Genomic DNA, 27,434 nt, shown 5'->3' on the forward strand with positions numbered 1-27,434 from the left:
AAAAAGCAAGACAACTCAACTTGCTACAGTAAGAGAGAAAAATTAAACTTAGAGAGAGACCTGTGAGTGCAGCAAGACTCAACTATCAGGGCAGGAAGAGCTCTCAGCTGTAAAGCACATGCCTTGAAAGTAAGGGCCAGAACCCAGTGAAAATGCTGGGTGAGGAGACCTGTATTTGTGCTCCCAACACTGGGGAGGAAGAGATAGATAAAATGGCCCTGGGGCTGGTCAAATAGGACCAATATGTATCTGCTAGAAACGTAGTAGGTTGGGGTGATATCTAACTTGGGCAGCTGTTGGAATTCCTTTTTACTGGTGTCTCACTCAGGTCCCATGCACAAGAAATGAATCAGAAGATATGCAAACTAAAATTCCATTCTAGGTTGGCACAGAATTCCTAATGGCAGTACTGACTAAAAAGTGCTAAAATAAAAGTCACTTTAAGGGGCTGGAGAGATGGCTCAGCAGTTAAGAGCACTAGCTGCTCTTGCAGAGGACCCAAGTTTGATTCCCAGCACCCACATCGCAGCTAACAACCATCCGTAACTCCACTTCCAGGAGATGTGAAGTCTTCTTCTGACCTCTTTGGGTATTGTATGACAGGGGTGCACTTAAATGCATGCATGCAGGCAATACATGCACAACATTAAAGTCTCATTAAATATTTTAACAGTGAAAAACCAGAAAACAAATCCCATGCTTAATCAACATTCTTCTAAAAACATGAAGTGAAACAAATGCAGTGCACATCTAATGCACACTTTCCTCAACTATAAATGCTGTGGTACTTTATATACAGCATCCTGTACCACACATAGTATAAGGCAGTAAAGCAGCACATGGACCAGTACTCCCACTTAGTTAAGTACTACCGTACATTGAGTGCTGGCATTTTCTTAATGAATCCAGCTTCCCTTTCCAAATCATCTGGAGCTCATGCTTATATGTTGCCTATGCTGAACCTCCAAGAACAGAACACTCTAAAGTCCAAAGCAATCAATCATGACGAGTCCTTGATTCCCAGACCAATGAGCGGTGTATGATTATTCTGCATGCTGGGCTTCTAAGTGCTCTCTCCCTCAAAGCCAAGCATATAAATAGGTAGGTTTGCAGTATCACAATAATGATCACATTTCGACACACTGAAGATCACATTTCAACACAGCACAGCAGAAGCACCCAGCACGAGGTGAGTACATGAGAATCTCAGCTCAAACATTACAGTCATGACTCAGCACCAACAAAACCCAGGACAAACCTAGCACTAGCACTGCAATTTCAGAAGAGTATAACTTAACAAGGGGGGAAAAGGTTCGTACATTCAAGTTTTAGCAATAAATACCTCAACGATGTCCCTAGAGCACTAAAGGTGCTTTTGTGAGGAGAAAACAAAATGAAACAATGCCCAAGAATTTCTAGATCGTAAGAAGGCCATCTTCTTTTCCCACTTTGCATTTAAATACCAAGGTTTTAACACTAAAATAAGTAAAATATCAGAAGGCAGGCAGATCCCTGTGAGTTCAAGACCAGCCTGGTCTACATAGTGAGTTCCAGGCCAGCTGGGGCTACAGGGAGACCCTGTCTCAAAGGAAAAAAAAGTAATAGTACAAAATAACTGACTACACAGTCAGTTATTTATAAAGGAGAGCACTTAATACTGGGTCTCAGTTACGATCCTATCTTGTAATACTAAATCAAGCATGAAAACAAAATGAAGTGAATAACCCACATGCTATATTTAGATCATCACTGCGCTAAGCAAACGCTGCCTGCTGTGTAATATGACTCCCACAGAACCACTCAGAATAAACAGACATCAGGTCCTCAAATCACATGAGGCAGGTTCAAGAACAGCTGAGTCACCTACCCATGGCCTTCCTCTTCAATTTCCAGAAACTCAGTGGAAATATCTGCAGTACCACAACACTTGACTGCAGATAAGACTCCCCATTCCCACTGTAAATTACAGTTTCCTAACAAACCCTAAATGACACTGCTTACGGTAAAGATCAGTTTAGGCATCACAGGGTTCTACCCAGTTTCTAATCAACCAAGTTTTTAACAAAAGCAAGCAAAAGCAGGGGGCTAATTGGGCTGGCAATACACGTGGACTCAATTATGCCCTTAGACTTTGGCCATTACAGCTTCCAGTTGACCTGGAGGCAACTGGAGTCTCACAGCTTGTGCTTTGTGAATTTGACCAACATATCCCTTGGGTTGCCATTCTAAAGCATCATCAATAGCAAAATTGCCTCCTTTCCCTTTGAGGATGCTAATTAATAACATCACTGGTGATACACATTTGGCTCACAAAATCTTTTTACTCAAATTGGGTAATGTAAGCAATCTAACAATGTGTGAAAATTTTGGTTGGTTGTTTAAAGCACTGGCAGACAGGCACAGCATGAATAAGTCAAAATGTATGAAGGAGAAATTTTCAATGGGAGGTTTCCACGCAGTTTCAACAGGTGACCTCAGGAGCCGGCAAAAGGGAAGCAGAAACAGGAAGGAGAGCATGCCAGCAGCCCAGCAAGTGCTGGAGGGAAGTGTGCAGATGACACAGAGTAAGAAGAGGGCAGTCTGAGAGTACTAGGGCCAGACTAAACCCCAGTGTCAGGCGAAGTGGGAGGACAACTTAGGAGATGTTCAATAGGCAGCAATATCTTTAGATGTGTTTAATAAGAACTATTACATGGGGCTGAAGAGATGGCTCAGCAGTTAAGAGCACTAACTGCCTTACAGAGGACCTGGGTTCGATTCCCAGCACCCACATGGCAGCTATGAACTGTCCTTGACTCCAGTTCCAGGGGAATCCGAAGCTCTCTTCTGACCTCTGCAGCACTGCGTGACACAGGTGCATACACATGTAGGCAATACACTCACACACAATATACAAGTTGGGCCAGTGAGATGGCACAGCAGGTGCTGGTCACCAAGCCTGACAACTTGAGTTTGACTCCCAGAACCCACAGAGTGGAAGGAGAGAGCCCACTCCTGAAGTCTGTCCTCTGACCTCCACACATATTGTGACATGGTAAATAAGGTAAATAAATGTTAAAAAAAAACTAAAAGCTGTAATGAAATGCTTCTTCTAATCATGTGGTTATTAAATTTAAAAAAAAAACTATATAGTAGTAAACTCTCAGCAAGCAGGTATAAGGGGCTGAACATTAATGTTCCAATGTGTGTACTTGTTTCAATGGCTAAGGATACTAATAAGCCCAGGATACTCGGTCCCAGGACACTCTGGTGCCATTACTGTTCAGCCGTCTTGGTCATTTCAACAAAACACATCAAATTTATTTTTGCTTAACAACTTTTCAGTAACTTTTTTCTCTACTCTGGACTTTAATAATATAAGCAATAAATTCATTTCTATTATGTTGATTCTTTTTTTTTTGGTCTTTTTGAGACAGGGTCTCCCTGTAGCCCCAGCTGTCCTGGAACTCACTATGTAGACTAGGCCAGCCTTGAACTCGCAAAGATCCACCTGCGTGTGCCACCACGCCTGGCTAATATGTCAAATTTTAACTGTCAAATCCCAAGCAGAAAAATCTAGAGAATAATTAGACACACAGAGTGCACTCAACCACAGAGTGATCTACGAATCAGAAACACATAACCAACAGCTTTTTCGTTTTGGATCAGGAGTAAATGACTGAAACTTATGTGGGGGGAGGGGAGTTTCACTCTGTCAGAAGAAAACGAAATCTTTAAAGTAAAAAGATGGGGCCAGAACGATGGCTCAGCAGGTGAAGGTGCCTGTCACAAAGCCTGACAAAAAGAGTTTGATCCCTGAGACCCATATGATGGAAGGAGAGAACTGACTCCCAAAAGTTGTCCTCTGACCTCCATACACCTACTGTGGCACATGGTTCTCTCTCTCTCACTCTCGCTCTCAGACACACACACATGCACACAGGCACACACATAGAAATAAAAAAATGTAGTAACAACATTAAAATGAAATAGAAAGATGGAGAATTTCCAAGAGTGGGGCATAAACTCCCTGAATGTGGAGTCTGTTTCCCAAAAGGCACAAAATCCCTATGAGTTACTTTTTAGCAGGCAGACATTCTTGTCCTGTTCCTGCTCTGGGAGACAAAGCTTTCTGGTTTTCATCATTAAGGGTGGCACTCACTGTAAGCCTCTCAGACAAGCCTTCCTGTTTCAGCGAGGTGCTTTCCTTCTGCTTTTCGTTCGCTGAGTGGTTCTGTCATAAAAGGATGCTGGACTTCGTGAAATGCCATTTCTGTGTAAGGTGAGTGTGATGGTTTGAATGAAAATGTCCCCCATAGGCTCCAAGTATTTGGACATTTTGCCCCCAGATGATGGTGTTGTTTTGGGAGGTTTTAGAAGGTGTGGCTATCCTGGAGGAAGCACATTACTGGGGCTGGGCTTAGAGAATTCTGGGCCTGGGGTGGTGGCACACACCTTTAACCCCAGCACTTGGGAGGCAGAGGCATGTGGATCTTTGTAAGTTCAAAGCCAGCCTGGTCTACATAGTGAGCTCCAGGACAACAGGGAAACCCTGTCTCAAAAAGACCGAAAAAAAAGAAAGAAAGAAAGAAAGAAAGAAAGAAAGAAAGAAAGAAAGAAAGAAAGAAAGAAAGAAAGAAAGAGAGAAAAGGAGACTATTTGGGAAGACAAAGCAGAGGAATGTGGGAGAGAAGATAGGGGGTATATGATCAGATGATGTTATATCCATGCATAAAAATGTGACAGTGAAGCCCGTTATTTGCATAATTAATGTGCACCAATAGTTAGAATGCAGCAAAATTATAGGCATGGAAGATTATTTCTCTCTAGATGAATTCCCATTTATCTTTTCACTAGTTCATCTTTGCAGAACTGGTCAATCCTGAAGACATGGCTCATTTAACAAATTGAAAATGTGCACATTACAAACAAAGCTTATTGAACCTTAAGGATGGCTCTGGGATAAATGTGAAACGATTCTCACCTAAAAGAACAACTCATTCAGCCAAACACATCTTCATTATGCAATCCTGGCTAGTCTGGAACTCACTATGTAGACCAGGCTGGCCGGGAACTCACAAGAGATCCACCTGTCCTGCCTCCCCAACACTAGGCTTAAAGGAGTACGGAACAACACCTGGCTCGCTCTGTTCCTGAAACAGATAAAACTGTTTTAACTAGGAAAAAAATGTTTGAGTTGTTTTTAAAAAGTCTTGTAATACTGAACTGCAATAAGACTGAACAAATAAAATGAGTTTTCTCGAGAAGGTCAAGTCACCATTTTAGGTATGGTTTCCAAAAATGGAATTACAAGAAACAACATCAAGGGATCACTTGTAATTCGTTTTGCCCAGAATCCATGTTGCTATTGAGCAAACAGTTGAAAATGGCAGTGTGTGTGCATGCACATGCACACAGTAGCAGAATGAACAGGGCTTCCCAGAGAAACAAAGAACAGAGGTGCCTACTGGCCAGAATTCTAACTCTAATGAAACCTTAACAGTAGCAGTGCTGAATGGCACTTGGAAAGGCTCACAGATTAACCTCACTGTGTTTCAAGACAGCATCAAGATCCCTGTCATGACTTTCTGAAGTTTTCTGGATTTCTAAAGTATATATACACATATCAGATTTACCTGAAGTGTGGGGTTTGTGATTTTTTTTTTTAAACAATATTACAGGGCTGGTGAGAGGACCCAGTGGGGAAAGGTGCTTGCCATGCAAACCTAATGACCTGAGTTCAATCCCCAGAACCCACGCAAAGGTGGAAAGACAGAACAGACTGCACAAACTTGTCCTCTGATCTTTATGCACTCACACACGTACACAAACACACATACTATAAAAACCATGTCTTACCAAAGAAACAAATTCTACATAGCAAATATAGTGAGTCAAACTCATAAAATCATCTGAAATATGAAGCAGTAATAATATTAATGCCTTGATCATTAAATGAAATTAAAGAACTCAGAAAAAGTCCTAGAAATCTACTTTTGAAATTCAATACCAAAGCAAACAATTGTTTAGAACTGACTTAAGAACTATAATTTTTAAAAGTTCAATACTCCAAAGACAGTGTAGCAAAGGAAATGCAATGATCATTTACTGAGCATCCAGTATCCATCAGGATCTTCGTGTCTCTTGTTTGATTTAGTTTTACATCACTCCTGATATACCTGCTTGTATTTACACTAACAAATGGCAAAACTACTTGAAGAAAGGTTTAACTTATTCAAGATCTCACAATTAGTAAGGGGCAAACTGAGATGAGACTCATAACCAGTTCTCCCTCTCTCTTTTTTTTTTAATGAGTAGCTGAGGAGATGGCTCAGTCAGTAAAGCACTAAATAAATTTCATTTTATAGAATGCAGTTTTTTTTTGTTTGTTTGTTTTTTGGTCTTTTTGAGACAGGGTCTCCCGGCAGCCTCAGCTAGAACTCACTATATAGATCAAGGTGGCCTGGATCTCACAGAGATCCACCTGTCTCTGCCTCCCTGAGTGCCAGGACTAAAGGCATGCCTCACCATGCTTGGCTTTTTTTTTTTTTTTGAGACAGGGTCTCCCTGTAGTTCCAGCTGGCCTGGAACTCATTATGTAGACCAGACTGGCCTTGAACTCACAGAGATCCACCTGCCTCTGCCGCCTGAGTGCTGGGACTAAAGATATGCACCACCACGCCCAGCTTTATTTTTTAAACAGTCTCACTATGTAGCCCAGGCTAGCCACAAACTCAGGATCTGACTGCTGGGGTTACAAGCACACACTGGCCTTCATGCTGAAGCAACTGAGAGTTCTCTACATTGGATGTCATGGTGGGGTCCCAATGCAAAAGAAAACAGAAAGGCTAGGATCAGTCTCTTTCTAGTTAATCTAACTGAAAGAAAATCTTTCTGAGAGTTTTATCAAAATGCAACTGCTAGGTTCTACTTAAGGCCTCTTCAAGCGCTCCAGTGGAGTGCTTATCCATTTCTGAATAGAATCTCTTTTCAACACAGGGACATCACTTCTATAATCTAAAGGGCTGTGTTTTCAATGTTCTCTACTACAAATACTCCATTTAATTGTGGCTTCTGGAAATTTTTAAATGAATGCTTTAGGCAACCATTCATTAAGGCCATCAAATTACTCTCACTCTTTGTTACTTTAAAAACAGCTAGCTAATGAGCATTATCCTCAACAGACTGAAGAACACTTTAAAATCACTCATCACCAGCCTTTTCAACAGCTTTGTGTCACACCTCTGGCAACCTAAGTCAAAATATTTATCATTATAAACAGAATTTTAGAATGTGACAAATTTGAAAGCAAACCGATTTCACACCGTACTCTATGAACTGCAATACTAATAACTTAGTACAAAAAAGAATCTTAATCTCATTACATGTCTTTCAATACTTTAAAGTCAGTTCCACAGTATTTTGTTATATAGAAATATGAAACTGTGTTTCCATAAATGCTTATTTGCTGATTATATTCTGAAAATATTCAGACCAGAAAATGAGATCACTTGCTCAGAAAAAGTAATTCTCTATTCAATACACCACTGACATGAATCCCTACCACAGTTTACTCAGAAAGCTTTTCTAGCTTACGAACTCAATGATTTGATCCCATGACAAGGAGCTAGAACGACTAAAGTCCCCTACCTCCCCTTAGAAAGAGGGCTCTATGGGCATAATGGACACTGTGAAGAGTTAAGCTTCTATGTATAAAATAAACTCCTACTGAAAGTTTATCAGAACCAACACTGCCCCAAGAAAACCCCCTTATCTTTTAAGCAAAATAAAGCACGCACACTGTCAGACAGTCAAAAGGAAATACAAATTCTGCAAATTTTCATTAATAACTAATTTTCTCTGATCAAAGATTCAGGTTTATGAAGGGTCAGGTACTGCCAATCATATGGGGGGGGATCTGTTTTGCTGGTTTAAAGTTTGAAAACATGGACTACAGAGATGGCTCAGTGGTTAAGAATGCTTGCTGCTCTTCCAGAGGACCTGAATTCAGAGACCAGCACCCATGCCAGGCAGCTCACAACCATCTGTAGCTCGTGGACAACCACCCTGGCCTCCCAGGGCACCTATACTCATGTACCCATACTGAGACACAAACACACATACACATTAAATAAAAATTAAAAAGACCTGGAGAAATGGCTCAGGGGTTAAAAGCACTGACTGCTCCTGCAGAGGATCTTGATTTGGTACCCATCACCCACATGATAGCAAACAACTGTCTGTAACTCCAGTTCCAAGGGACCTGACACCCTCTTCTGGCCTCCGCAGACACTGCATGCATGTGGCACACTCATGTACATGCAGGCAAAACATACACATATGTAAAAAATTTTTTAAACTACAAATTTTTATTTAATAATGTTTTTGGATTCATTTACTTGTATTTTATGTGTTTTGCAGCAGGAGGGCATCAGAGCTGAACTGGAGATAAGAACGAGTGTTTTAAAAGCTTGAAAATCTTTCTTAAAAAGTTTGAAAACTGCCGGGTGTGGTGGCATATGCCTGTAGTCCCAGCACTTGGGAGGCAGAGGCAGGTGGATCTCTGTGAGTTCAAGGCCAACCTGGTCTACATAGTGAGTTCCAGGGCAGCTGGGGCTACAGGGAGACCCTGTCTCAAAAAGACCAAAAAAAGAAAAAAAAAGAAAAAGTTTGAAAACTACTATAGTTCAGTCTGAAACCCATGAGACTTTAGATTATACAGACACAAAAGGCACCTGCAAGCAGCAAGCTGTTAATTTCACAGCACCTGTCAGGATATAATTTGGTTCTATCATCAAAATGAATTGCTACGTATCAATACTGTAAAAACATCTGAGTATAAACTAAATATATTACCTATAAAAAGTTGTAACAGCTGCTCTAGCTATTAGACAGAAGTAGCTTCTGGGTCAGAAAAACTCTCTTCTCTAACTAAAGAAATGGCCATGTTCCTTAGGTTTTGATGTGGTCTAAAAGGGGGAGCACATTTTGCTCCTTTCAGCAAAAGCTAAGAATACCCAGGAAGTTACTTTGGGGCAGTGGGCAGCAAAAGGCGCTGTTCATCCATGTTCTCAAGTCTGGTGGACATCAGCATTACCCATGTCTCATCTGGAGCAATGAAATGAGCATCTTGGGAAAGGGACACAGGCATCAGATGATTCCACTGAGAAGACAGGACTGAAAAGCCCTGAAGGAATTCTCATTGTTTGTGCAGCGACATCACAGGGAGCTGCATGTACCCACTTCTGTACTCTTTGTAATTAGTTCAAATTTAAATGTTACGGCTTTCCCCGGGGAGCAATGGAGTCCTCTGGCACTCACAGTACACTGGGCTCAGGCAGTTCAAATCCTCACAACAGTGACTGGACTATTCAAAATTAGCTTTATCCTACACACCCTGGCCATCAGCTACTCTCTGATACCAAGACCAGTCTCTCCAAGACTGAGAACTAAAAGCATGCCAAGAGGGAGATCCCACTGGTTCACTGACTCCCCAGGCAACCGAAGGTATTCTGCAGCATCTGTGCATCGGCCCTCTGTGTGGTCCACCATGCTCTGACACCCTCACTGCTTCCTTCCCTGCACCGCCCCCCTTTATTTAGTCTCTGGTTTCTTCTCATCCAAAATGCTCTGCAGCTGGAACTCTCACTCTGCTCCCACGTCACAGCAGACATAATCCACTCTAGGTTTCACAACTCCTACTGCTTTTCAAATTTTTTCAAATACATTTTTGCAAATAAATTTTTATAAATCCAGAACTGTTCAGCAAATTGTTTTAAGACAACTGTTTAAAAGCTGAAGCACATTATTTCTTTTTGTGCGTGTATGGTGTATATGCAAACACGCAGGTGCCCACCCATGCCAGCCTGTGTGGAGGTCAAAGGTCAACATCAGGCACTCTCTTCACCTTCTTAAGACAAGGCGGCTCACAAAATGTGAATCTCACTGATCTATAGCTGGCGGCAGCCTGGCGGGTTCTCCTGCTTCTGCTTCCCGCTGCCGGGATTACAGGTGTGTGCACTGGCGGCTTTTCATGTGAGTGCTGGAAAGTGCAACAGAGTCCTCGTGCTTGCACAGCAACCAATTATTCACTGAGCCATCTCCCCAGCCCCAAAAGTATTTCAAAAGACATGTTATAAATGGGGGTTGTTTCCAAAATGCTTTATGAAAACCTAGCTTTTTAGAATGAATGTGAATTAAAATGCTAAAACGGATTACCAGAGTGCAAGGAAGAGAATCAAGTTGGAAGTGTAGGGCTAGGAACACAGCTCATGGGAGAGCACTGCCTAGCATGGGTGAGACCCCAGATTTAATTCAACACTGAAAGAAACAAAGGCAAGTTGGGAACTCTTGCTCTGGACCTGAGTGATCTGCATGACCCAAGGCAAATCACCCTACCTATCACACTCAACCTTTTTCAATCTACAAAATAGAAATAATCAGACCCATTTCAGAGGGTTACTGGGTAAAATAAAATACACTGATGTGGTTGAGAAATATCCTGAAAACACTAACTTATAAAGTATTCTGCCATCAAAAATATCCTTCAAACAGTAATCTAATCATAAGAGTGCCCAGTTACCACTGGTTCGTGCTCTACTGTGCACATTTCAAGCTGTGTGTTCTGGGAAGAAAAGATTTTAGTTAAAATAATTTAAAATGTTTCCAGTCAAATACTCCTATCATCATCCCTGATCTAAGCAAGACTTTTTTTTTTTTTTTTAGAATTTGCCCTTCGGAACCTGAAGAATGAGAGAGTTCCCTGCAAGGCCATGATGACAACACCATCCAGTGTGATGCTATCCTTTCCTGGACGATGGTCATTCTCAAAAAGTCTCAATTCCTTTAAGCTTGGGGGTCAAGCTAAGCAGAAGACAAAGATCTGGGGAAGGAGGCCTTGTGTACACAGCTAACTTTTTGATAGTTTTCATTGCCTGTAAAAAGTATAACACTGCCGGACGTGGTGCCGCACACCTTTAATCCCAGCACTAGGGAGCCAGAGGCAGGAGGATCTCTGTGAGTCCAAGGCCAGCCTAGTCTACATAGTGTGTTCCAGGATAGCTGGGGCTACAGGGAGACCCTCTTTCAAAAAGACCAAAAAAAAAAAAACAGTACAACACTTTATGATCCCTCTTTCTAGTTGCTTTGGCATGTTTTTCCTCCAATGGTTTTATGATTCCACCTTGATTGACCTACCTTGATAGATGCTGAAGTTATCACAATCACAAGATGAATCTGCTAGGTTGGTCCTTGACAGATCCTTCCCTTGGCCAGCCTCCAGCACCTCCTCTATTTCCTCCTTTCTTAAAGGTTGCCAAATGGTTATGTAAATAAGCCAGCTGGCTTCTGAGTCATCACTTCTACTCCTGACTTCTCTAACTCCCAGTGTGAACCTTGAAATACTCTATGAACCCTTAACACAGAATTTTCCAGTGACTTTCTGAACATGGCAATGAAGCATCTGGTGATCTTCCTCACTCCAGGGCAAAACTACAGGCAAATACCAATTTCTATCACTTGTCTGCTTGGTAGCCCAAAATATTTTCTCTAAACTTGCTAGAGTTTCCTAAAAGAAGAAATTTTCCGTATGTGTACAATGTAAAAACGAAAACTACAATAGGCAGGTACAGGCGTACCAGGACCCATCTGCAATCCCAGCCCTAAGGAGAATGAAACAGGAAGATGCAAAGTCCAAGTCCAGCATGAGTTATACTGCAGGACTCTCAAGTAAACAAAGCAGGGGTTACATTACTCAACACTGCTGAAGGGCCCTTCACAATAGCATTTCCTAACCCAACTCCTTCAGAACAGAGAATTGGGACTAGAGGAGAAGCCGAGCAATTAAGAGCACTTATTACACTTGCAGAGAACCCAGGTTTGGTTCCCAGCAGCCACATGGTGGCTCATAACCATCCATACCTCCAGTTCCACAGGATCTGATACCTGCTTCTGGCCTCCATAGGCATTGTACACATGTGGTGTGAAGTCTTATATGCATATGAAAATTCAAACACATAAAATATTTTTCTTTTAAAAAGAGAATCACCCAGGCACACTGGTACAGGCCTTTAATCCCAACACTCTGGAGGCAGAGCCAGGTAGATTTCTGACAGCTCAGGACCAGCTTGGTCTACACAGTGTGTTCCAGAACAGCCAGGGCTACATAATGAGACTCCTACAGAGTCCTGGCTATCCACTTCCCTCATAGCTCAATGATTCACATGGATGGAGAGTTTACTTCTGCCAGAAATATTACCAGCATTCCGAGTAATCAAGCTGTCTGATTTCCTAACTAGCTATAAAATGTACATGTTTGGGGGCTGTGGTATAGCTCAAAGATGGAGCATCTGCATAACGTGTGGATCCACAGCACCACATTGAGTAACAAACAAAAAACAAAAGGTCCATCTCAAAATTTACTTGCATATGCTGATTTATCTAGTTGGACTGAAATAGGAATGCTTAGAATCATCTTAAAAACAAACAAACAAACAAACAAACAAACAAACAAACAAACAAAAAGCCCTGGGACTGGAGAGGTGCTCAGCAGTTAAGAACACTGACTGTTCTTGCAGAGGACCCAGGTTACAGTCCCAGCACCCACATGGTGGATAACAACCACCCATAACTCCAATTCCAGGTGATCTGACACTCTTATGATCTCCTCAGGCACTGTACAACATGGGTGCACTTACAGGCATGCAGGTAATACACAGATACATATAAAATAAAAATATAAATAAAATATTCCTTAAAAATCTGCCAGGCATGGTAGTGCACATCTTTAATCCAGCAGAGGCAGGAGGTAGGAGGCAGGCAGACAGTTATCTATGAGTTGGACAGACTTATCTATACACACAGCAAGTTTCAAGCCATCCAGGGCTATATAATGAGAACTGTCAAAAAAACAAAAACAAAACCACTTAATCTGGGGGCTAGAGAGAGCTCAGTGGCTACTCTTACAGAAGTTCCTGGTTCGGTTCCCAGCACCTACACAGCAGCTAATAATGGTCTATAACTCCAGTTCCAAGGGATCTGACACCATCTTCTGGCCCCCAGGCATTACACACATGGAACATTTACATGCATGCAGGCAAAACACTCATGCACTAAAATCAATTTTTTAAAAATCTAAAGTATGTGGATGTCTCACTCATTTTTTGGAAAATGGTGACATTCAAGTGAGTTTCCCCTTCATTCAGATCTACGGGAAATAAGAGCAAACGTCCACAAAGGTAAACTCGCATGGGAAACGATGCAAGGTTTTCTCTCTCTTTTTTGGAGTAAGAGGCACGACCATGGTGCCGTTTCTTTTTTTTTTTTTTGGTAGGTGTGTCTTTTTGAGACAGGGTCTCCCTGTCCTGGAACTCACTATGTAGACCAGGCTGGCCTTGAACTCACAGAGATCTGCCTGCCTCTGCCTCCTGAGTGCTGAGATTAAAGGCGTGTGCCACCACGCCCAGCTGTTTCTTTCTTTTTTTAATCTACTAAAAATACCTGAGTGGCAACAAGAAAAGAAAAAAAAAATAAATTTAAGTCCCCAGTTATATCTACAAGAAACAGCTCTTTAAATGTGAAGAAGACAAAACCCTGGCAGAATCCTTCCCCTGGCAGAATTTAGGTGAAAAAGAAGTTCACCAGTCAAAAGCTGAACCTACATAAAAGACAACAGAAGTCATGCCGATGGGACCAGTTGTCATACTTAAGAGATTCTGAAATGTGGGCTCTACAGGTGTAGATTTGCCAAACAACCTTAAACATGGGGATCGCTGTGCCCAGCCTGGATAACACCTGTCCTTAATCACTGCTCTTAAAAGAGCACTTAAAAATCAAGCATGGATTTTTTTTTTAAAGTCACTGGAATATTTTTTCAGCTGTGCGTAATGCAAGGCAAGGAAATCCATAATGAAATCAGCATCCAAAAACTGCTCTAGGCATACTGCAAGGTAAGTTAGATGGCTGCTTTCAAAGAGGAAACTAACAGGACAACAGGGTGAAGGTCTGCTTTATAAACATGACTGCAACTGTTCATAAAAAGAAAAGCTGACAAATCAGCTGAAATTCTCTAATCAAATTGTCTCATTAGCCTCCACAATTCCAAGTACTTGCCAGAATTCTTCAGTGTGCTACAAATATAAATGATGTGGTCAAGTCACAGGGATTTATAGCTTAATTTCTTCCCTTCCTTTTGAGACAGTCTTCACTTATATAGCTCAACTTGGTCTGGAACTCGTGATCCTGATTCATCCTCCTGGTGCTGGATCACAATCATGTGCCCCACACTGGGCATCACTTGCTCATATTAATAACAATTGCAAAGACAGATGACAGTATTTGTTCTGGCTGAACATGATGGTAAACTGTAATCCTAGCACACCAGAGGCAGAGGTAGGAGGATTATGAGTTCAAGGCCAACCTGAGATATATGTAAGTTCCAAGCCAGCTTCAGCTACACAGTAAGACCCTGTCTCAAACAAATCAAAAAAGAGAGTATTCTATGAAAATTTTTCAACAACAAATATATTTTTAAGTATGATCATAAGTTACCAAAAAAAAAAAAAAGCACGCAAACAGCACTTGGCACCAACAAGAAGTGAATGCCCTCATTACCACAGGTAGCCAGAAAGCCTCAGATGCCACAAAGATGCCCACACCCCACTCACCTCAAAGGGCAATTAGACAGAGCCACAATGTATTTCAAGATGGAGGAAAGGAAACATAAAAGCTGTAAACTTTGTTTTTCTTTTTCAAGGAAATTCAGCACTCATCTATTTCAACAAGATATGATTAACTTTTTTGAAGTTTATCTTAGTTAGCAAGGTTACTTGCCAGAGTTATAAAACTAAAATTTTGTTTTCCTCATAAAAGGAAATGGAAAAACCTTTTTCAAGTATAAAAACTATCATTAAGAGGCTGGAGAGATGGCTCAGCAGTTAAGAGCATGGGCTGCTCTTGTAGAAGATCTGGTTTCAGTTTCCAGCACCCATGTGGCAGCTAACAACCTTCTGTAACTCAAGTTCCAGGAGATCAGAAGCCCTCTTCAGGGCACTGCACGACACAGGTGCACTTATATACATGCTGGCAAAACACTCATACACATAAAATAAAAATAAAATCAAAATTTACCATTAAGCAAAATCATTAGTCACATTAATAATAATAAAGAAGCTGGCCCTGGTAGGGAAAGTCTGTAACTCCTGCTGCTGGAAAGGCTGAGAAGTAAGGACGGCCAAGTTCAAGGCCTGCCTGAGCAACTTAGTGAGACCCTGCCTCAAAATAAAAGTAAAAAGAGGACTGGGAATATAGCTCAGGGGAAATGTTTACCTAGAGCACACACAAGAATGAAGAAGAGGAAAATGCCACTTAACAAAAGCTAAACAGTCTAAAGAACAGCTACAAACACAGAAAATTTTTCCTTTAACAAGATTTCTGAAATGAAAATAAAGTACAGAAGCTGGAAAAGGGGAGATGACAGCAATTAAACAATAAATAGGAGCTAATTTATCTTGGATGATAATTCTGTTTAATTCAAATAAATCCACCCCCCTTTGGTGGTCTTTTTGAGACAGGGTCTCCCTGTAGCCCCAGCTGACCTGAACTCACTATGTAGACCAGGCTGGCCTTGAACTCACAGAGATCTGCCTGCCTCTGCCTCCCAAGTGCTGGGATTAAAGGCGTGCGCCACCACACCTGGCATAAATCCCTTTTATAAGATGCAGAATGAATCAATGCAAGATTTGGCTAATTTTAACTCTAAAAGAAAAACTTTTTGATTTGATGAAATTTTCTAACTTGAAGCTAATATGAAAACCCATGGAGACCTTAAAGAGAATTCAGACTTCATCTAATTCACAAAGAGGAGGACGTGCACAAGGCTGAAGTCTGAAAGAGCGCTAAGAAGGCGGGAGCTCTAAATCACTCCTGATTGAGCCTCCTGATTCTCTGGAGAGTGTACTTCTCCAGGGAGGTTTCAAACTTTTAAATTCTGAATTCTGGACAATTCCTGGAATAAGGGCATTACACATTTTGAGACTGTTCAAGTTCTGCTATTTCAGAACAAATGAAAAAAATTCCACATCAAAAAAAAATCTGTCTTTGCCACTTTACTTCTAACTAGTAACTACTAACATCTCGTGGTCTAATTAATGTCTTAAGCTGAGCAAACCTATAGCAAGAGTAGGAGAAAAAGGAGTGATGAGCCATATAACAAAGGGTCTGTTTCCAGCCTGGGGAAATAAACAAATGGCCCGGATATCACCAAAGGCAAAGAGAGGGCTGGGAACAGGTCCCCACAGCCTGCCTCTTCTGTTTCAAAGCTATAAAATTCACTTTGCTTTACCAGAGTTTCTCTCACTTAGCCCCTAAGACAATAACTAGGAATCAGGCTGGGGATGAACCTCACTCAGGGACAGAGTACTTGCCTGGTACTCCTAAGACTCTAGGTTCAGTCCTCAGCATCTCAAAAACACTGAACCTTAGCCGGGAGTGGTGGTGCACGCCTTTAATCCCAGCAATCGGGAGGCAGAGACAGGCGGATCTCTGTGAGTTTGAGGCCAACCTGGTCTACATAGTGAGTTCCAGGACAGCTGGGGCTGCAGGGAGACCTTGTCTCAAAAGGACCAAAAAAAAAAAAAAAAAAAAAAAAAAAACCACACTAAATCTCAGACTCTGGCACTTATTTTCGACCAAAAAATTTAGCTTCCAGAGGGAAGAGGGAGGAGAGGAAGAGACAGGGACAGGGTACCATCACAAAGGGCTGTAGGCAAAGAACAGTTTGAGATTCTCCTTGGTTGATGTAAATGGAACACTTGTCCACAGTTTTCAAAGAAAACACTATCACCAACAGAAAATAAGCAAGCCTGCTCTGCACTTTACCAACATGACTAGGACGGGCAAAGACCAGGAGGGCATCTGTACCAACTTCTGGGTCAAAACACCAGGCTGGAGCTGGAGCTTAGGAGCAGAACACAAGGCCTTGGGGTTCATCCCAGAACCACACACAAAGACTATAGGGACAGTCAACACTTAGCAGACAAAGTTACAACTAGGAGCCAGTGTGGCCGCAAAGGCCTCTAAGCCTAGAACCCAGGAGGTGGAGATGGGAGAACTGCACGTTTTGAGGCCATCCTAGGTTATACAGGAGTACCAGGCCAACCAGGACTATATAGAAAGACTTTTTTTTTTCAAAAAAAAAAAAAAGCTACAAGCACATACATATGTACTTCCTGCGGAGACCTGAGCCTGACATGCATGAAAACACACAAAATGCCAATTTCCTTCTGCTTTTCTGTTTTCAGTGTTGGAGGCTGAATCCAGGGCCTCACATATGCCAGGTAAGTGCTCTGACACTGGGCAGCACTCCTTGCCCTGGAATTTACATACTTATCACCAACAACTTTCTTAAAGAGCTACAAAATTCTGTGTTCCACTATATGACATATAAAGAAATTAAGCTGCAGACACGCTAAGTAATTCACCCAGCACTATATACCCAGAAAGTGAAAGGCCCAGTCCTGAACCTCTACCAGCATGACTCCACGCCTGCAGCACATCATCCTCTTCTATTTTGAACCTCTGTTTTCCATCAAGATCCATAAACTCTTTCTACTGTTAAACCTAAGAACACTGAGTTTCCCAAAAAATGCCTGCTTTTTCAGGAGTGCTAATTAGAAAAACTTCCCACCCTATCAACAGCTGTTCCAAGATAAGAAGATAGATACCTCCATTTGTTCCCCCTTGTGGCTGAAAGGAAAGAGGAGAAAAAAGAGCAATGATCCACTTACCGAGCCCATTCATCAAATCAGGTGCAATCTCAGCCAGTGGCCCACAAAGGAACCCAGGGCAACACTTGGCGGTCCTCTTCTTTGGTTTTTCACATGCTCCTATCCAGGAGCAGCCAGGGGAAAAATGCGTGTTTCATAGTGGACACCACTGGGAACCTGTCCATGTGAAATGCAAACTGCACACTCCTAACAAGCCCTGACTTTCAGGAAACTTAAGAGCTTTGGACCTACTACTTGGGACAAATCACAAACTCACTGAGGTGAGGGTAGGACTCTCTCCCTTATACATCAATTATCAGTTGCTTCCCTTTCAGTTCAGAATTCACCCTATTTGCCTGTGATGGGAAAATAGATCTGTGCTCTGTGAACATTTCAACAGTTTAGTCCGCATACTGTTAAGTTGTCAATAGAGGGCACTGTGAAGACACTGCAGGAGGCTGTGCCTCCTGGTTCCTAAGGGCTTGGCAACAGGCCTGCAACCCAGACAGCTTTTCCAAACTCTGCCTCCTCCAGAGCCAAGCTCTCCCGGTGGGCACAGCTTCCTTGGCGCCAGACTCCCACTGCAGGACACAGAGGGCAGCAGTGCCCAGCGGCCAGCAGTCACTACTCTGGCAGGTCTGTAGCTTCAAACTTCTAAGAAATCTCTCGGAGAACAGTCTCCCCTCCACACCACAGAGGCAAGAACCGTGGCAAGCTCCAAAGGGAACATTTCCTCAAAGTGTGAGTGACACAGCATCAGCAAGCCACACCACACCCTCCCCACCAAGGACAAGGTCCTTCTCAACGTCAAGGGCAGGGAGGGTTTTACCTAACACCAACCACCTTTACAAAATGGCACAGAGGTGAGTGGGTCTTTCTGCATTTTCTAAGCAATGAATATTACATCTAAGTGTGTGACTTTGTCTGACTTAAAATCACTGGAAGTTTCTAATTATGAGTAAGAAAGAGGACGAAAGAAAATTTCTAGCAAGCATAGCTTGCAGCACAAACTGTTCCACCACTTGGGACTTACAACCCATCCAATCCAATGTCCCGTGAATTATCTTTGGCAAACAAAGATACTGTAAAGTGTGGGCCAATAAACTTTCTCGTCATTGCATGAGGCAATCTTCTGGCAGGTTCCAGGGAAAGGACTTTGAGCATGCTGGACTGCAGCACCAGAGAGCCTTTTGTACCATGAGGCCAGTCATGGCCTTGGCACCCGCCCCTGAATGGCTCCATCTCTGCCAGGAAAAGCGGTTTCTTTGTGTATCTTCCATTATCCACTCTTGAGAGTTCTTTCTTTTCATTCAATCCATCTCTATCACAATCTCGTCATACCTAATTCACTGTACTAAACATCCCTATTCAAGTCACTGCAGTTTTTCTCTATTGATGCAATTCAGACTAATACACCTTAATTAAAGGTTGAGTAGTCAGTCCTGTTCAATGATCTAAAAACTAACACAAGACTCTCATGTAAGCAACTAAGAGTGTAAATATTTAAAGCTGAAAATTTATATTTTATAAAAACAAGCACTTCACTGAGTACGTGACAAATTAATTCATATATTCCTTAATAGGACAGGGCCCATGTGATTATGGCCTAGCAAATTCTAATCATGTTGTAAACACTCTACATTCTACAAAACTATTAATAGTACCAAATGTATTAATCACTAGTTTGTTGGGTTTGTTTTTTTTTTTGTCTTTGAGACAGGGTCTCCCTGTAGCCCAGCTGTCCTGGAACTCACTATGTAGACCAGGCTGGCCTTGAACTCACAGGGATCTGCTTGCCTCTACCTCGAGGATGCTAGGATTAAAGGCGAGCACCACCACGCCCTGCAATCACTAGTTTTTTAAATTGTTTTTATTAATTATAGGTGTTTCCTAATAATCAAGCTGTAAAAAGCCTAAAACATGAAAACAAAAATTAAAAATACTACAAAAAAAATTCAATATCAAGGAGAATAGCTTTATGCTAACACTTCCCAATTCAAACATTGCATGCTGAGCCCAACTTCTCTGGAGCCCATTGATGGGCCTTCTAATTCTGCCAGCTCTTAACCACAAGGAAACCCAAACAAGCACGTGATCATGACCATGCAATGGTAAAAGCTGAACAAGATCATGGGAAGGAGCTTGAGGTGCAGGGGATCAGTGCTGTCTTAAAGCTATATGAATGCCTACCCTGCCTATTAAGTAAAAACCCACTGGGGAGTTCACAATATGTAACAATTCAGCGATGTAATAAGCCTAACAAGCTCCAGTTACCTCTTTACAAAATCAAAAACCAAACCAAGGAACAAAATGTTCACCAAAGTTACTCAGGAGAAAAAGTCATCTACTTTTCAGAAAAGCAGAAGGCAGATATCACGTGTCCACCATAATGGACCAAGGAGACCATGGCAGATGGGCTGTGAAGAGTAGATTCATTGTGTTAAGGGTTCCTTTTTTTTTTTTGGTCTTTTTGAGACAGGGTCTCCCTGTAGCCCCAGCTGTCCTGGAACTCACTATGTAGACCAGGCTGGCCTCAAACTCACAAAGATCCACCTGCCTCTGCCTCCCAAATGCTGGGTTAAAGGTGTGCACCACCACACCCGGCAGGGTTCCTTTTTTAATGTTAGAAACATATTCCAGTTTCTTAAACAATAAAAAATAAAATATAAATTCAGTTTCTTTTAAATCACTCCAAAATGAAAAGCATAAAATTATTAGTAGTCACCATTACACGAAAGGGGGACAGGGGGTCTGAGAAGAGGCAAAAGACAAAGCAAACTGACTCATCAAGCAACATTTTTTGTTACCACTGAACAAGAAGGCTACCTTAAAAAAAATCAGAAATTCAAGGTTAAAATGGAAATTTCTTTTTAAAAATCAAAAGCTGTGCTTCTTACTTGAGAGAGTCCAGGGGACGATGCATGTCCCGGGGGCGTGGCCGCAAGATTTGGATGCCCCTTGTTTATTTCATGTGCTGAATAAGGGGAAGGGGTCGGGGGTCCCGGCTGTCTTGCTACTTGTGTTACCTGCGAGGAAATCAAAGAACATATTAATAACTGAATCTATGATTACAGATGAGCTGGCTAAATCATTTATTTTATTAGATTTTGAGCCAGGTAAGGTTGAGCATATTTTCAGTCCCAGCACTCGGGAAGTGGGGGTTGAGGAGTGGGAGAGGTGTCTCTGTGAGATTGAGGCCAGCCTGATCTTCACAGCAAGTTCCAGTTCAGCTGGGGCTACAGGGAGACACTGTCTCAAAAAGACTCAAAAGAAACACACATCAACAATGAAACCTCTTCACCTAAGGCTCACTGAAGATACTGGAACAAGGAGTGAAGAGAACACTAATGCATCTCTCACCTCTCATCAGTGAAGCTTCCTCATGCAACAGAGGGCAATGAACACAAAAGGCCACAATTGGCCAAAGTGCAGCGAATAAGAGACTACATACAGAGTGAACACTCCTGGACAGGATCCCTATATTAAACCTCACCCACCCTGGGTCACTGCTAGGTATACGAGGTACGGAGGGAAACCCAAGAGAATGCACACCCAGGTCTATGTGCAATACAGTCCATGGAAACAACTCTACTGTTCATTAACAGGGTGACTCACCAATTAAAGATTTTCCCACATAGAAATAAAATGAAACCAGAGCAACACAAGACAGATGACACTCATCGATGACACTCAGTGAAAGACAGGAGCAAGTGTCCACATAGGAGCTGACATTCTAGAGTTAAAGTTCCAAAGCAGGACAAACCTGACTCTACTGACCAGAAAAGTAGTAACAATGGAATACAAGCAGGGCTCCTTAAAAAAAATTTTTTTTTTTTTTTTTAAGGCAGATAGTATCACCTATGGAGAAAGAAGAAGCTGGGAATAGAAAAAGATACATAATGGTGTATTTTTGGAACTATAAGATGACAGGTTTTCCTTTAAATTTGTTAGGCTCTTTTAAGTTTCATGTGGTTTGATGCACATATTTTATAATCTCCTTTATCACTTCCACCTCCCCCCCCAAAAAAGCAAACTGCTTAACACCTGGGATGAAACATTAATACCACTCATATTAGTTACAAATAGGTATTCTGCGGAGTGGAGAAAATATAAACAAGGGCTGGGAAAATGGTTCCGTGAGTAAACTGCTTGTACACAAGCATGAAGAACTTGGTTCAGATCCCTAGCGCCCACCTAGAAAGCTGGGTGTGGCAGTGTGCACGAGGAATCCCACAGCACAGGGGAGGTAGAGACAGGAGGATCACAGCCAGTCCAGCTGACCTCCAGGCTCAGTGAGAGAGCCTATCTCAAAAAATGAGGTGGGAGCAGGGTGTGGTGGCGCTCACCTTTGATCCCAGCAGAAGCAGGCGTATCTCTGTGAGTTCAAGGCCAGCCTGGTCTACATAGTGAGTTCTAGGCCAGCTGGTGCTACAGGGAGACCCTGACTCAAAAAGACCAAAAAAAAAAAAAAAAATGAGGTGGAGAGCAGTAGAGAAAGACTCATTTCATTGACCTCAGGGCTCCACAGTGGCACTCAATGACACATGCAAAATGCACACATACCACACACACACCCCAAAAATAATTATAATAAGCAGAAAAATATGATGTAAGAAAGGAAGTCTCTAGGGAACTGGGAGTGTGGCTTAGTGAGCAAAGTGAGGCTCAGAGTTGATCCCCAGCACTCACACAAAAGACAGGCACAGCAGCTCAGTGCTGAGAGAGGTGTAGACACAGGGGATTCCAGGAGCTCACTGGACAGCCAGTTTAGTCAATAGGCAAGTCCCAGGTTCACTAAGAGACCCTGTCTCAAAAACTAAGATGGAAAGCAATAAAGGAAGACACTTGACCTTGACCTCTGGCATCCATGAGCACATGCACAGGTATGATCGATGACACACATACACATACATTCCCCCTTTCACACACATTTCAACTCCCCCAGACATCCTGAAATCGTGACTTATTAAAAATTGCAGTAGACTTGTGACTTTTCATTCAAGACTTCTACTTAAAACAGTATCTCATAAAGTCTATGACATTCGATGGTAACAACTATGCAAACTAAGATCAAGCATTAGATCCACAGGTCTAATCTGATCACATACAGTCAATGCAGGGCTATCCCACATATGCTACCACTTTCCAATAGTAATTAAAATTGGGGGGGTTCCCTTCAACATGATCATCCTTTCATGACTCCAGAGAAAGGGAACACTGCAGGAAACATGGGTTGACTGGTAAAGCATAAACAGAGATTAGGACTAGGGAGAACTGGGAAGAGTGGCCACTGTCAGGGGGAGGAGAAGCCTGGAGTTGCCAGGTAGGAATGCAGAGGAATGCAAGCTTCTAATTTTCAAGAAAGACTAAGGATGTTTCTTTGTAATCCCCTTGACTCCCAAAGCATTGCATAAGCTAATAGAAAAGCACAAGCAATCACCGTGTGAACCTGGCTCCAGGGGAGTCTCGGGATTACAACCAAATAAAACTGTTTCCAAGTACTCAGGTTACACCTGTGAGTGGATGCTAGCCACACTCAGAAAACATTCTTTGTTGTGTATCTATATAATGTCTAATTAAAAACATAATACTGAAGCAAAGTATTGTAATTAAGTGTTTACTGAAAGGATAAAGAAAGAAAATTCCAGGATCCTAACAAGTAAATTAAGCTTCTTTTCATTTATTTTATTTATTTTATTTTTTTTGGTCTTTTTGAGACAGGGTCTCCCTGTAGCCCCAGCTGTCCTGGAACTCACTATGTAGACCAGGCTGGCCTTGAACTCACAGAGATCCACTTGCCTCTGCCTCCCGAGTGCTGGGATTAAAGTCACCAAGCCTGACCTTTTAAACTTCTTTTTAGCAACAAATTGTTCCTATGAAGGTAAAAGGTCCAAGGCTTGTGTCTAAGAAGTCATCATTACTTTTCTCCATTCCAAGATAAAGTTTACTTAGTGAAAAGCAGTACAAAAGAGCCTGATATGGTGGAGCTCACCTGTAATCCCAGCACTAGAGAAGCAGAAGCAGGAAGATCTAGGGTTCAAAGCCAGCCTGGACTATATAGAGAGTTCCAGGCCAGCCTGGGGTAGAGGAGACCTAACTCCAAAAGCCTAAGTAATTAAAAACAAGAACATTCAAACAGTTCCAACTCCCACACAGAGATGGCCAAGTTCAATCAGAGGTGACAGAAAGGATGCCAAAGCTTTGTTCCCTGACGGATTTCAACACTCTGCGTTCCTTAAGCAACAGAATGGGTACTGACTGCCCTCAGCAGCTCGCATGTTATCCAGCTCTTCCTTCAGAACATTTCTCCAAACAGACAGATACTAGAAAACAAACAAATCTGAGCTGTTCAATCAAAAGAACCAGTACATGCGGATGAGCTAGCTCAGTGGGTAAAAGTTCTTGCCACCAAGCCTGGCACCCTGAGTTCATCTCTGGGACCTAAATGGTTGAAGAAGAGAACCACCTCCTGTAACTATCCTGACTTCCACATGTGCATCAGGGCCTGCACACCCACACAAAGTAAATAAATGTAAAACATTTTTATTTGTTTTTTGAAAAATTAGCCAGTACAACAGATACTAAGGAATTTTATTTAACATAATGATGCTTCTCAAATTCACTCTGACATTATCAGCACCAATCCTCAGGAAAGAATAGGCATGGATGGGAGGGAAGGAGACAAGCAGGAAGGGAGGGAGGGATTTTTCTTCCCTTTTCTATTCAACACTTACTAGACTGCACTACATGAAATGCCAGGTATTCAAGTACATTTTGACCTTGAAAAACAGCAATTCCATGAAATCCATCAAATCATACACTAACACTTAAGAGAACAGACTCCACATGTTTTATTATGAACTCAGCACAGGGTTCAATTCTGAGGAGTTTTTGTTTGTTTGTTTGTTTTTGTATTTAGTAAGTGGTCAAAACGAACAAGAAGTAGATTAGCTGCTGATTTGGTTAGCACGAGTATCTCCCTGGCCATCCCAGGTGTGGAAGTGGAGGGAAGTGAGAAGCACACCTCTCCCTGGGGGCAGAGAATTTTGTGAGCAGAATTCTAAGAAGGTTCTCTGTGTTCCTGGCCTTAATAGACACACACTATATCGGGTCCTCCCCTTAAAGAATGGGCAAGACCAGGACATGTAGGGGAGGATATCACTCCTGTAACAAGGTGATTAAACATTTGACTTGGAATGAACCAAAATGGAGATCAGCTTGGATAGGCATGACATCACCAGATGAGCTGTTTTAAAGGCAGTGATTATCTCTGAGGATATTCTCCAGAAGGCCACTAACACTAAGAAGATTACCATGTTTGGAAAGAGACAGCCACACAGCAAGGATCTCTGGATGGCCCTAAAGCTGAGAAGCAACAGAAGCAAGAACACCCAGAAGCAAGAAAATTGGGTATCAGAGCCAGGCATGGTGGCACACGCCTGTATTCCCAGCACTGGGGAGGTGGAGGCACCGGCATCAGCAGTTCACGGTTAGCCAAGGCTACACAGTGAGGGTAAGATGTGGGAAATGTAAATGAAGTGTACTTTCTTTTTCTACCTAGAGGATTACTTGAGACAAAGAAAGTTCCACCTTTAAATAAACTTGCAGAAACATCATCTGGCAAAACTCTCCCAGAGTCAGCATTTTTCTAAGATTAAAGTTTGTGCTCATATCCTGCTTTCTTTCAAAGGCTGAATTTTGTTTATCAGCTTCAAGGATTATAATGAGCCAGCCAAGAAAGAATGTGAGGTCCAGCTCTGACCACACTGGGTGAGTGAGGCCCAGGGCCCTTCTGCAGTAGAATAAAACCCTATCAGGACCTGGCCGGTGTGCTGGCCTGCTGACTTAGAGCAGCTGTCTTCTGCAGAAGTAAAACTTTTTTTTGCTGAAACACTGGAGTGTGTGGTCATTTTCTTGAGACCTCAGACCCATTTCTAACAAAAGCCAGCCTGGGCTACATGAGAACTGTCTCAAAAACAAAACAAAACAGAAAAATAGGGAATTTGACTCCCACAAGGAAAGGCATCAAGCTGAACAAGCACACGGGTGAACCCTGACTGCCCATGAGATCACTTCCATTTCAGCCTGCTGAGATTCTCACAAAATAAAACCCAGCTACATAGTGTCCAGACCCAGAGAAACTGTGCAATAATACATGATATTATTTAAGGTGCTAAAGATGGTTAGAAACAAAGAATGAATGAACCAATATCAGGAAATGTGAGTGGCAAGACCCAGGTTTTGCTCTTTTCAAAAATATTCTGGGGGGGTGGGCATGATGGTGCATGCCTTTTAATCCCAGCACTTGGGAGGCAGAGGCAGGCAAATCTCTGTGCGTTCAAGGCCAGCCTGGTCTACATAATGAGTTCCAGGACAGCTGGGGCTACAGGGAGACCCTGTCTCAAAAAGACCAAAAAAAAAAAAAAAAAAAATTCTGGGGACTGGAGAGACGGCTCAGTGGTTAAGAACACCGACTGTTCGTGCAGTTGTTAGCCACCATGTGGGTGCTGGGAATTGAACCGGGGTCCTCTGCAAAAACAGCCAGTGCTCTTAACTTCTGAGCTACCTCTCCAGTCCCCAGTTTTACTCAGCTTTTATAAACCTTTTTTGTGGTGTCAAGGATCAAGCCCAGCACCCCACACAAGCTATGCGAGCACCCAATGATGAGGCCTCAACAAGGTCAAGGAGGTCTTCCAAGTCAACAGGAGATTAGTAAACTCCAGAAGCCTAGAGACCAGACACTAAGGGCTTTGGGTTTTATCCTAGGCGGAGGTGGAACCAACTGCAAGTGTTAACAGGAGCCTGACCAGAGCTGTGTTCCAAGCTCGCATTGGCTAGCTGCAAAGAACCAGAATGGAAGCTCAGCAAGCTCTGAGAAGCCATGGTGATGGCCGTGGCCACAGTTGGTAGTAGCTTAAAATCAAGTTTCCTAAACTTAGAGATCATGACCTCAGAAAGGGTTCCATAACTGGAGGTGGGGGGGGGGGTCCACAAGAAACTTGGCAAGAGTAAAAAGGTCTGTGATGTGGTAAGAGAAATCTGAGCTGTCTGTGGCAGTGCTCCACAAAGCTTCATGGTACAACCTCGCTGCAGCCTGCTTCTGAATACCCAGCATGCACACTGCTGTGTATGCCTCCATACCATGCCATGCAATCACACACTACAGGGATGCCTCAGCACAGGCTCTGGCCTACTGTATCCAAAGCATTTTTACAGTACACACACAGCTTTCTGGTCTTACAGAAAAATGGTTTAATCACAGAAAACAAAGGCAGTATTTTCCTGCCATCATTCCTGAGCATGCCTGGTATTAGTGTATCTTTGGATTGCATGGTGTTAGAATATTGACTTTACAAAGTGTGGTGTGAGATGCTGGCTTGAGCTTCATTTAAAAAACAGAAAAATAGAGGCCGGGTGTGGTGGCCTTTAATCCCAGCATTTAGGAGGCAGAGGCAGGCGGATCTCTGGATCTCTGAGTTCGAGGCCAGTCTGGTCTACATAGTGAGTTCCAGGCCAACTGGGGCTACAGGGAGATCCTGTCTCAAAAACACCCCAAAAAAAATAAAAATAAAAAAATTGGGGGTTGGGATTAGGACAATTTTCAACCATTTCTGAAAGGGGCCTAAATGTGCTTCTGCCATTTTGTACTATTATTTATGCAAACCAGTGTTCTCAGCATTGACAATTGGTTAT

At 42.4% G+C, this 27,434-nt stretch overlaps 1 protein-coding gene across 17 annotated transcripts in view; it reads right to left on the reverse strand.

The window, feature by feature from the left end:
• Eif4g3 (eukaryotic translation initiation factor 4 gamma 3) overlaps positions 1–27,434 on the reverse strand; it is a 327,817-nt gene that overhangs the window by 202,120 nt on the left and 98,263 nt on the right. For 7 of the 17 annotated variants that reach the window (XM_017799508.2, XM_017799506.2, XM_029566178.1 and 4 more), the window contains exon 1: positions 20,639–20,761. The exons of 4 other annotated variants lie outside the window; for them this stretch is intronic. The gene's annotated coding sequence lies outside the window, so the exon portion shown is untranslated. Of the gene's footprint in view, positions 1–20,638; positions 20,768–27,434 lie in introns of those variants that run through there. 6 more of the 17 variants (XM_029566184.1, XM_029566183.1, XM_008838614.3 and 3 more) reach the window with 2 other exon arrangements.

Source organism: Nannospalax galili, unplaced genomic scaffold (genome assembly GCF_000622305.1).
Source record: "Nannospalax galili isolate Female #2095 unplaced genomic scaffold, S.galili_v1.0 scaffold2019, whole genome shotgun sequence".
In the NCBI taxonomy this organism is placed as follows: domain Eukaryota; kingdom Metazoa; phylum Chordata; class Mammalia; order Rodentia; family Spalacidae; genus Nannospalax; species Nannospalax galili.